We start from the raw sequence: 12,429 nt of genomic DNA, 5'->3' as shown, positions 1-12,429 counted from the left end.
TTCCTAACTAGCAGCTAACATGCTTTCTTATCAGTAGAATAGTGAGTAAAGATAACCGATTGCGTATCTCACTGTATTTCTGACTCGTGGTAGGTTTAACCGTAAATTCAAATACCTTCAGTGTCCAACTAACTTATTCATTCAAATTTGATTAATGACCACCTGCAATTAATTAGAAGCTTATGATATTGAGTAAACACGTGTTTGTTTCTTATTTTTTGAATAGTACTTTTAATACAAACAAAATGCATCTAAGGAAACACATTTTCATTAGATCTATATTAATTTTATCGAATCTGCAAGACAAATTTAAATAACTTTTTTTTCTAAATATACTTTATTATTTCCTTAGAAGTAGATCTACAATGTAGAATTATATAATAATAAGATATTTCTCATTATTCATTTACCTTAACAACATGCAAAGCAAAGTTAATACGTTATATATATTTTTGTAAAGTGGGCCGAGTTGACCCATGCCGAGTTGATACAGGGCCGAGTTGACTCTTTTCCCCGAAAAATCATGCTTCATTTTAATTTCATTGTACAGCTGATAATTTGATAAACAAATGGCTAAATTTTTACCCTAGGATTTGATGTAATAATACACATTTGCCAAAGTCCTCTCTTACACCCCCCTTTCAAAAGCTTAAATATCCTGTAACTCATTTTTTATGGTTTTATATCTTAAATATAATGTGCAAATGAAGATTTATCAATATTGTAAGTTCCAAAAAACATTTTTTGTAAAGATATTACCAAATTTACATTTCATATTAATAAAGGGAGGTTATTAGAAATTTATTTTCTATAAAGTCTCAGTCAAATTTTTCAATTTGAAATGAATGCATATATTTATTTAATTTAAATGATTATTTATAATGTGAACAAATATTTGCAGTACAAATTTTACATATTCTTCAGTGTTGGAAAATTGTTTTAGAAGCATAATTTTATACATAAATGATATTTCTCTTAAGTGTGGTCCTCTCAGTGCCTGAAAGGGCGGATGGACACTCATTAAGCATAGACTACATGGTAACAACTTTAATTATAACATACAGGATCTTTAACAGGATTTTATGAAAATTTATACAATAATGTACAATCAACTTAATTACTATCATTATCAGAAATATTTTCCTATTTTGCTTTTATTTGTTAAATTTTTCTGATTTTCAATGTTTTAATTATTATCAGACTGGCAATCCATATCATTGGTTGAAATGCTGTAAAATCAGTTGTATTTACAATCTGTAGATTAAGAAGTCACCCTTGTCAGACCAATATCTTTTTTTTTTGCACATCTATTGTTTCATATAAAAATGAAAACCCTGCATTTTCTTATACTGCTTACTACAGTACAGCTCGCGCGGAATGTACATTTTTTATGCTTCCTCCGCGATCGACGTTTAAGCAAACTCCTTAATCCACCGCGTTTTTCTGAGCGTAATCGCGGAGAAACAACCTGGACCACAATCGCGGAGTTTTAGAGAGTGTAAAGGTATTACCGCGGAGATTCTCCAAGAAAATCATGATTTATAAGTTGATATTATATTTTAAAATTTTCCCTTTTCATTAAAGTAATTTTTATTTTTCATTAAAGAAACTACATTTGTAATTATCTTAATTGTTATTTATTTTTGTTTTGAAATTTGTAGGTCCACTTGATTAATCGATCGTAGTATTTCTTGTGAACAATCTTCTTGAACACCGTACCGCTGAATCATGTCTACATCGTATTTTGTTTTTATACTTTATTTGGCATTTTTTGTTGCTGTTTTTAGGACAATGATACTGTAGGTGTATATAAGTTTTTTATGTTTTGAAGCGCATTGGAAATGTTGGCATATGTTGGAAATAGGCCTCGGAGCTAGATATACATGTACTGTAGATATATCCGTTATTTCAATCACCCGTAAATGCAGAGATTTTTATTACAGATAGCTCTGTGGTAAATGTGTCAACATGAAAAACTATAACAACCCTATTTATATTTTGTAAAGAAATAAGATCAACAGTTTTGAAAATTTGACGTGTACATGTAATACTACACATATATTGTTTTATATTTTACATGCATGTTTTTTAAAATACGTCGGTCTCAATGCTTTGCTCATGACTTCATATATTTAATTTTGTCAACAACACAAATTATAAAGTTTCTTTTTCTTTAAGATTTTAAAGTTTATAAGACATTGGTTACCTGTTTATATACATGTAGTTCTTGACCTATACGTTTCCCAACGCGTACACGATGTCTATTTCAAATGTCCACAAATTTGTACAACAAAACTAGTACGTCCTCACTGATAATTTTATGTGTCAACAGCGAAAATTATAATGTCTTCACCTTTTACAATTCTCTATAATAATTTACGATAAAATATATCTGTGTTTTATACAGTTTCTCTTCTCAATATAAATGTATACACACTGGTGAAAAACTATACCGACTTCATTTTCAATAAATAAGATTGAACGTTCTTTTTTCTCATTTAGTGTATAATGATATTGGTTTCAAAATACTTTTTATTCTATCAATCATTTATAATCATTAACGTTTTTTTTTTTTCAGCAAGATGACCATGCATGGAAGATTTCAAGAATTTCCAGAGACGATGTGCCTTATATCTAAATAACTTCTTACTTGAAGTATAACTAATACTAATAATATTTGTTCTACAAAGGTTGACAAATAAAAGAAGTGAACAAAGAATATTATTTGTTATACTGTGTATCATTGTTCTTTGCCTCCCCCCCCCTTTTTTTTTAAAGCCGGCAAACATACATGTACATGGATATGACGCTTTACAGAAGGTGGGTATGTAATCACATACGGAGACATTAAGAACTATCCAACAGTAAGTCTCCTCATGGTAGAGGAACATATTTATTCAATATTCCGACAACATTTGCATAGATGATATATTTGGTAAGTGAACATTTTTTGAGTATGTTGTTTGACGTCAACGCCAATGACTGAGCGCCGTTTGCACATACTTATCTTTTTGCTCAGATGTGCACATGCTTGTCAAAAGTTGTTTGTTATAATTCTTTTTTTTTTGTAATGAGGATACATTGTGCCTTTTGATAAGGACCATCCGACAAATCCTAAGTTTTATCATTCAGAAAGTCTGTCTTGACGTCTTCAAAGCTTACAGTACATATCTTCCGAAGATCGACGCAGCCTTAATCCGTGAAATTTCTCCACCGAACTTCATATAATATGTAGATAATCTCAATCCAAAAGTACAAGATTAAGGAAAAGAAAAGGGAAGAGAATGTGAAGTTGAACTCTTAAGGAGAATACAACTTGCTTCTTTTTCTGAACTATTAATACTGCTAAGGTCCTGAAATGAAAACAAATATAGAAATTTTTATTATTACAAACACGAGTGTACGTACAATCTATTTTCAAAGATGCCTCGTTAGAAATAAAATGATGGGAAGAGACGATGGATCTAAAGATAAACATGTATATAAATGTATTGAATTTGATGATACACAAAAACAATTAGGCCTAACATTAAAACCGTACACAGTTACTACAAGAACAACAATCACTTTTACAAAAGTTTAGATCTTCTGTTAACATGAATTGTTTGAAATAAATTCGTTGAAAGACAACGCATAATAGGTGTCTCATAAAATTATGAACAAGTCTGCATTCATCAAATTTAAATAATATACATATGCATATGATATAATATACGCTCATCTCTATTATTATGTCATAGGTATAAATATAAACACGTGTGCAATGGTCCGGAATACCGGCCAGGTAACAGATAATATCCTTGCTGAAATCGAAAGTAGATCTACAACATACATTTACAAGAAAAGATTTCTTTTATTTTGATCATTTTTATGAATTTTATTTGCACCAATTGAAAGAAAAGTCACGGAGAATCGCGGAGGACTGAAATACACCGTTTTTTTAAGTAAAATACCGCCGCTTTCGGCGAATTTCTGTCTCCGCGACACCTCCGAAAATTGCGGAGTTTTATGGAGTTTCTCGGCGATTTTCCTCCCAAGTTCCGCGGAGGGAAAAGGAAAAAAGTACATTCCGCGAGCTGTACTGTACTTTCAAAACTTAAAAGGCTTGAGTAGTTTAGAATTTGATACATTACTGTTATTGTTTGCTTTACCTGACAATTTGCTTTACCTGACAGTGTTTCTTTTCTTTATATAACTATTAACTACTACCCAAAAACGGTACTGTTCCCAATAGAAAATAGAAATTAAAATTCCCAATTTCCAATGTTTAAATTCCCAAAATGGCTGTTCAAAATTCCCACAAGGCCAAGAAATTTCTCTGAAATCATTTAAATCCAACATATTCATATAAATCACCACTTCATAGTTCTACCTTGACAGTGGAAGCTGTTAGCTATCTTTATTCATGATGACTAATCTTATTTGTAGCTGAAATAATGCATTAAAAAATATTCCAAATATAAGTAAAAATAACACATTTTTTCCCAATCAGTCTGGTACCGGCACCATTCCCAAAGTAGAGAAAAAAACGCTGCCTGACTGTTTACCAAGATGAAATGAATATTCTTGGCTGCCTGTATTAGTGTATTTATGTATATACCATATAATCTCTAATAAATGCTTCTGAAAAATGTTCCAGGAAGTTTACTAGCCATGAAATTCTGAGTGTCATTTTGACTAAATTTTACCAACTAAAAGGCCAAATCCCCATTATTTTAACAAAATTTGACCATCCAGCTAAAATCCTGAGGGTCAAATCAGGCCTTTTGGAAATTTGAAGGGTTGAAGAGTCAATTCAAGGGTCAGACGGACATCCTGAATTGTTCCAAGGTGCATTAATTTAAATATAATAATATGATAGAAGGTTAACTTTTGTTAAAATAAAATGATTGTTACTTCTATGTTAATAAGTTGTGGAAAGCTCTGTGTTAAAATTTATGCTTTTTTCCCTGGATTTATAATAATTTAATTGCCCTAATTATTTAATCTGAATTACTCAGTTTTGTGTTTCTTTTAGGATGAGTATGAGGGGAGGGCGTTTATTAAAGTATATATAGCACAGGTTAGCCAATCAGGACTAGAAGAGTCATTTAAACATTCAGTGCATGATTCTAAAAAGTTGGGTTTGGATGGGGGGGTATTTATTAAAGAATATATGACAGGTACATAGGACGAGAAAGGTAATTTCAGCACTTGATGTATGGTTTCTAGAGAACTAAGTCCACTTAACCAAGATGAGTGTTTGATACTTGAGGTTCACTTTGAAGTGTTTTATGGTTTGATGAGCCTTTTAATTTTACATTATCAACTTAGAAATAAACACTTGTTGAAATATAATGACCAGACTTGTTCACAGGTTTAAATATAGAACGAAATTTGTTCACACAAATGTTATCTTTATTATAGTTTATACCCAATGTTATAGAAAATTTACTAAGATTGTGATTTTATTTACTTTTTTTATCCCTGCAATAGCTCCTGCAGTGTTCTGCCAAGGCTGGGATTTTGTGCTTTTCTCCCTAGAAGATAAATTTCAAATGTCACATAAAAAATGCATGGGTGCAAATATTGTCATGTACAAAATTTCAGGGTACAAATCCGAAAAAAATGGTTACAAGGGTAGTACTGCCTTTTAAATTGGGAAATTTACTCTTAAGCTTGTGGAACCAAAGTTTAGTAGTCGTTGGCACCAGTATAATGCCAAATCAGTCTGCATGTCCATGTAATCTGACCAGGGGTTGGCTTAGTTACTTAAAATTTTGGTTATGATATCCCCAAAGTTCCAAAAATAGAAGATGTGGACAAGCCCGTTATAAAAAGGTGAAGGTTAAGCATGGTGGCCAATATTAAAAATTGGGTAAAATTTGACAGTCATTTTGAATGATTTACTTTTACTCAGATGATAATTAACACACTTTTTCGTAATAAGGGTGATGTGGCTGAGTGGTTAATATGTTGGACTGAAGTAATCTATGGATTGCTGGCCACATTATGCTCACGTTTGTTTAATGAGCATGTCCACAGCTTCAATTTTTGGAACTGTCCTTTATTATCAACTTCAGGGATATCAAAATTATTGAGCCAACCCCATCAGAGGCAACCCATTGTTTCCATGAGCAAGAAACTTTACACTCATTGCTTAGTAACTGGTTGGTTCCAGTAATGGGTTTAAGAATGTTTCTATAAGCTAAAATATATAGATTCTAACACAAATTAAAATAAATTACTAGTATAAACTAATAAGATATGCACAGTTACATGATTGTGTATATTATATGAAAATGTTAAGCTGGTTTGGAGAAGTCTTCATTTTCTTTTATTTTTAAAATCCAATTAGGAATGTGTGTGTGTTTTTTTTCAATTGGGAAGAGTTTTGTTTAATGAAATAGATTTTAAAGCTCTTGAAAACTTCATAAAATCATTAAATTAATGAAATATAAAGTATATTAACAATGTTAAGATAAGAAAAAAACATTCAAACAAAATGCAGATTTGAAGCATTGCAGAAATATTGCCCTCTCTTTGAAATATACTTGAATTTTTGTTTGCCCTCTGTTGAGAATTTTCATGTAAAATACCTTGTTGTACATAGATATTTTGGTGTCATATTTTTTTTGTACACTGCTAACTGCATCATTACTGTTGCAGTTATCTGGGCTTATCAGTTTATCACCAATCTGAGAAAAGAAACATTTGCCTTCTCTCATTGTTCAAATGGATAGGACATATGTTTCAGTCCGTCTGTTATCTAACTAAGCTGCTACACAAAACACAAAAAAAATGTCCATAAATACTAGAAGCATGCTGTGGGAGGTATAAATTATAAAAAGTATACAAATGTGATTATGCATCTGTAACATTTGGAATTAATGTCCTTAATGTAAAGATGGTCTCACTGTAATGTCCTTTATGTAAAGGTGGTCTGTAAAGGTGGTCTTATAAGAAAGAATGTCTGTGGGGTATAAATTGTAAAAAGTATACAAATGTGATTATGTATAATTCTGTAAGATTTGAAATTAATGTCCTTTATGTAAAGATGGTCTTATAACAGAGATTGTTAAAAAAAAGGTGGCTATTTAATAAGGATTGGTATTGCCAAGAAAATTCATATTGCAATATTAAAATTTTACAGACATATATTATTGCAATATATTGCTAGATAATTTGTGAACTATATAAAATATTTGATTTTTTTTTTTAAAATGAAGACCATTAAACAACTTGATGTAAATTTTTATGCCATTTAAAGTGAAGCCAATACAAGATGACTTCACATTCTATTTTTTATAGACTTTTGTTTTTAAAAAAAGGTTTTTAGCATCACTGCAATATAATATTGAAAGATACCTGATATATTGTGATACATTGCACAGTCCCAGTCATTGAATTTAAGATTTTGAATTTACTGGCCCGAATTCCAGTTTGGAATTTATTCTTAAAATTTACACTGGCCCGAACTAATTTTCAGTGGCCATGGGCCACCGGGCCAGTGCTAAATTCGATGACTGCTGAGTCCTATTATTTGAAAAAGAAGAAGTATGGCAAAAGTAAGTGATGGTCCATGTGATCACCTACACATGACAACTTTTTCTGAGTTCACTGGAAGATTAGGACCCTATAAGGAGCCTGAAATGAAGTTTTAATGTGAAAGTTATATTACTATTTATAATACTGCATTTTTTATAACATTGATTTTCATTGGATAATTTTGACATTTATAATACTTTTGTATACAGCAGTTTTATATACACAGCTGCTGTCAATTTATGAAGATATTTCTTTTTTTCTCCCTCTAATATTATAGATTTGTTCATGTTATATGGCCTTATATAAACAATTGTTTGTGAAAAAATAACCCAAGCTGCTTATTATTAATACAAACAGCCGTTTTTATAAGGGCTATATAACTTGTCTAAAATCTATGTAACTAATAATGTATATATCCTATCAAACCTCTATAACTATAAGGCTCACCAGTTTTGAATGACATTTCCAATTTTATTTCCTTGCCATCCTAAATTTGTGGGATTTCATTACCTCACGATCAGGAGGCCCAAGTGGTGAAAGTTTGAGTCTCTGACTTCAAATAATTTGCCTGTCAAGGCTGTAGGTTTGAATCCCGTCAGGAAATCTTAAGTGCTTGCATGCTCATCTTTCAAGCTAGCTTACATATGTTAATGAGGTCTTTGGCTCTACTCAGGTGCCAGCTTGTGCCAAAAATTAATATGCTCTGCTCAGAACAGGGTGGGGGCACCCAAAAATCTTCCTCCATCAGGAAATATGAAAAGTTGCCATTTGACCTTTACATTGTGGATATAACTGTAAATCCAATTTAAAAAAAATAGATTCTGGTCAGACACCAGGCATGCTTTAACTGTAGGTATTACTAATAGGGAAATCATTTTTGTTGCCATTTGCTGTAACAGAATTACAATGATCTTATTTCTACTTTCAGGTGTTGTGTCTATGGTTGTGCCATTGATTTTATCAAGATATTTTATTGTTTTTATATTTGGTAAGTTGGCAATTTTTTTTATTTGATAGACTGAAAAATCATAGATATCAAAATATGTGTTACGGGCCAAGATGTTGTCAAAAATGATTTGAACCGTTTTAAGATGTAAATGGTTCCAATAAAGTCAGACCGTTTGGCAAGCTTGCAGAGATGTAATTTTCTTACCCATATTTTTTTAACCTTTTACAAAGAAAAAAAACAACATGATTTTGCAAGTTTGGCATGTTATTGTAACAATATAGTATTTGTATTTCAAATTTTGTAACCTTATTTTGGAGGTTTAACCAGTTTTGCTATGTAAAGTGAAAAAAAAAATTAATTTAATATAATGGGAAACGTTGGGTAAATTTTGGCGAAAACAATAAAATGGAGATGTTAATTTTAGTTTTTCATCTGTTTTAGTATTATGACTTTTGTGCCTTATGACATTTCACATTTTTTCTGCTGCCTTTCCAGCTGTTTCAAAGATTTTATTTGTACCCCCCCCCCCCCTCCCTGCCTCACTTTTGCTGCTGAACCAGTATATTATATGAATATAGATTTAAAACAAGATACTGTGAGAGCTATTGCCAGAAACAGAAATATATCTGAGACTCTGATAAGATTCCACCAGTGACAGGTTATTACTTGTGTAATCAATTACACTTAAATATCTGTTACAGAAGGTATGCATAAAGAGATTTTATAAAGCAGTATTAAATTATGAGAATTTGAAAAGCAGTATTTGATTATGAGAATTTGAAAGGCAGTATTTTATTATGAGAATTTGAAGGCAAGATTTTATTATTAGAATTTTAAGGCAAGATTTTATTATGAGTTTGAAGGCAAGATTTAAATTTGAAAATTGAAAGGCATGATTTTATTATGAGAGTTTGAAGGTAGTATTTTATAATGAGAATTGAAAGTCGTGATTTAATTATGAGAGTTTGAAGGTAGTATTTTATAATGAGAATTGAAAGTCGTGATTTAATTATGAGAGTTTGAAGGTAGTATTTTATAATGAGAATTGAAAGTCGTGATTTAATTATGAGAGTTTGAAGGTAGTATTTTATTATGAGAATTGAAAAGTGTGATTTAATTGTGTGGGTTCAAAGGTAGTATTTTATTACAAGAATTGAAAGGCATGCAGTCTGTGCGAAAGTCCGTCGGTCCTCGGTCCTGGCTGAATAAAAATCATGCGGTCCGAGAAAAATTCCTTTCCGTCAGTCCTCGTGTCCGAATAAAATTTCAAAAAGTTAAAAATATCAATGACCTGATTGATAACAAGTTCCCGGTGATGCAAAGAATTTATTAAAGAAGATATTGACCAACCTTAGATCTCTATTTTGTACATGTCAAATAAATACCAGTCAACTCTGTCTTCAAAAAGTTTCATCAACAACGGTAAATTTTGCCGTAAATTACAGATTTGAAAATTTTGTTTTATGATGCCTGTTGAAATAGCTGATGAGTAACAATCTTAAAATAATCAAAAAATATTTAATCTAATATGATCAAAATCAACAACAAGTAGAATTGTGAATGTTTCTGCAGGAAACGGACAAAATTTCAATTGTCACATATTTTCCCGATGCCGCTTTTTATAATTAAAAAAATCGTTACTAAAAGGAAACTTTGTTTTGTTAAAATGTGTGTAATAACACTTAAATGTAGTTTAAGAATTAAAATTACTAAAGATATTGTTCACATTAGTTGAGATGGAGCTATTTACCAGTATGTGTTTGTCACATTGACATACAATATATATGAATACTTTCTTATGGGAGGGGGGTGTGTAGAGTGAATCTGGAAGGAAACAGCATAATTGTCTGATGATGTATGGTTTTTGAAATTATATTTCAAATCTTTTCAATCAATTTTATGGTATAGTGTTTTCCATTTGGGACATACTACCATTTTCCTGAATAAGCTTTTTCTCTGTTCAAACTCCGACTTTCCAACCCCTAGCTTACTCTGCTAATATACATCATATTTGTCAACTGCATAAGTGCAGCAAAGATGACTTAACATATTCAACATGCTCTGTGCTCCTACTTTTCTGTGCTTGGGAGTCCAAGGACTCCTACTTTAAAATCCTAGTGAGAACCCTGCTTAAGTTATTTCAATTGGTCAGCATCTTATGGTCACACTAACTTAAAGAAAGACAATCATTTTTACATTCAACCGAGTTATTATAAAATAATGCTTGAAATGTCTGGGCCGGAAAAATATCATCCGGGCCGGAAATAAACCTAAGGGTCTCGGTCCTTGTGGCCTGAAAAAAAAAATGACTTTCGCATAGACTGGGCATGATTTAATTATGAGAGTTTAAAGGTAGTATTTTATTATGAGAATTGAAAGGCATGATTTATTTGAGAGAATTTAAAGGTCAGGATTTTAATACAAGAATTTAAAAGGTACCATTATTTAATAAAAGTATGAGCATTTAAAGTCAACACTTTTTATTATGAGAATGCATTTTGTGAGAAAACAACAAAGTGGTTGGTTGGAATTCCCATTTAAGTTCGGAAGTCTGGGTAACTTTTTACTGGGAGAAAAATTGAAAAGCTATTAAACATACGGTTCTGCAATTCAAGAAAACTGCAATTAAAGACATTCAGGGAAAAAATGTGACTTATATTTCTTTTATATAATGCGAAATGCAGGTTATACAAGGGTAATAGAGCAATATTATGTCTTTAACAGAATACCAGCATGATATAAAGTTACTTGTCAGTTTCACTTGATTGAGTCTGTCTGCATTTCTTTACCAAAAAAAAACAACAAAAAACCGAAAAAGATTTTTATTACGCACAAAAAATTACGTTGTAGCGGAACAATTTATGGTTATTACAGAAAAGGCAGCGATAAGTTTGAAATTGGCTCGTTAGAACGTGTTGATATATATGCATGCGGTTACATGGTAGTTGATGATGGTATTAAAGTAACATTGTGAACAGGCATGTCAAGCTGACGGCCCTCCCATGCTGTGAAGAACAAAAAAAACAAAACGGGCATGAAAATGCTCATCAATCTTATAAGAAAGTGCCTGTTCATAGTTTTTATGTTTTATGTATTTCTTGCAAAATCTACATAAATTTAGTAGTTTAGTGGATATTGTGAATGGAACTGATTACCAGTTAAAGAGATGCGTGTTATAATTACGAAATTGGCTTTTGTGTGTGGGTTTTTTGTGTGTGTCTTTTTCAGTGAATAACTTAATTGTTGTAGCAGATCAGAGTTTTTTTGAGTAGGACTTGCTAGTGTGTTGCAAAAAGGACCCAATCCTTAAGTGTTTGAATTTCAGTTTAGATTTTTTAAACCTTTTGACATTATGATATTTAACCTTAGTGCAAGCATAGATATTTGGTGTTGCAGTATTTGTATATATATATATATATTTCATGCCCCTTTAATGACTGTCATGAAATGTTTTAAAAGATATTGTCAAGCGACCAAAGAAAATTAAAAAAAAATAGTAAACATAAGAATTACAAAAAATACCAAAAGTAGGTCAGGGTATGCAAAAAATAGCCAATTAAGTGTAAACACTTCCCTGGACAGAGGCAAACAATAGAAAAATCCAGTTAGTTAAGAAAGAAGGTAACAATTAACTGATAAGCACCCTTGTTATAATGCTAAATTCATGTATACATGCGGTAACAGTTGTTTATATAATTTGTTAGATGAAGAGATGCTGTAACGTCATGATATATTGGCGTTGTATGTGCTATAAGTTACCGGGGACACAGGTGCATTATTCCAGAAATGTTTGTTATGCCATGCATCTTGTGTAATAACAGGGTGATTAGAGCTGTTAGCGTGCCTTAAAGCATGCTATGATTACAGTTAAAGCACCGGGAGGTTCCTGTCATGTTGTTTATGCAAACATCTTCGACATGTCTTTGATTTCGGTAAATATCTTTACCCTCGTG

Source organism: Ruditapes philippinarum, unplaced genomic scaffold, assembly GCF_026571515.1.
Source record: "Ruditapes philippinarum isolate M1 unplaced genomic scaffold, ASM2657151v2 ctg608_1_1_1_1, whole genome shotgun sequence".
In the NCBI taxonomy this organism is placed as follows: Eukaryota; Metazoa; Mollusca; class Bivalvia; order Venerida; family Veneridae; genus Ruditapes; species Ruditapes philippinarum.
This window is presented reverse-complemented; position numbering follows the sequence as displayed.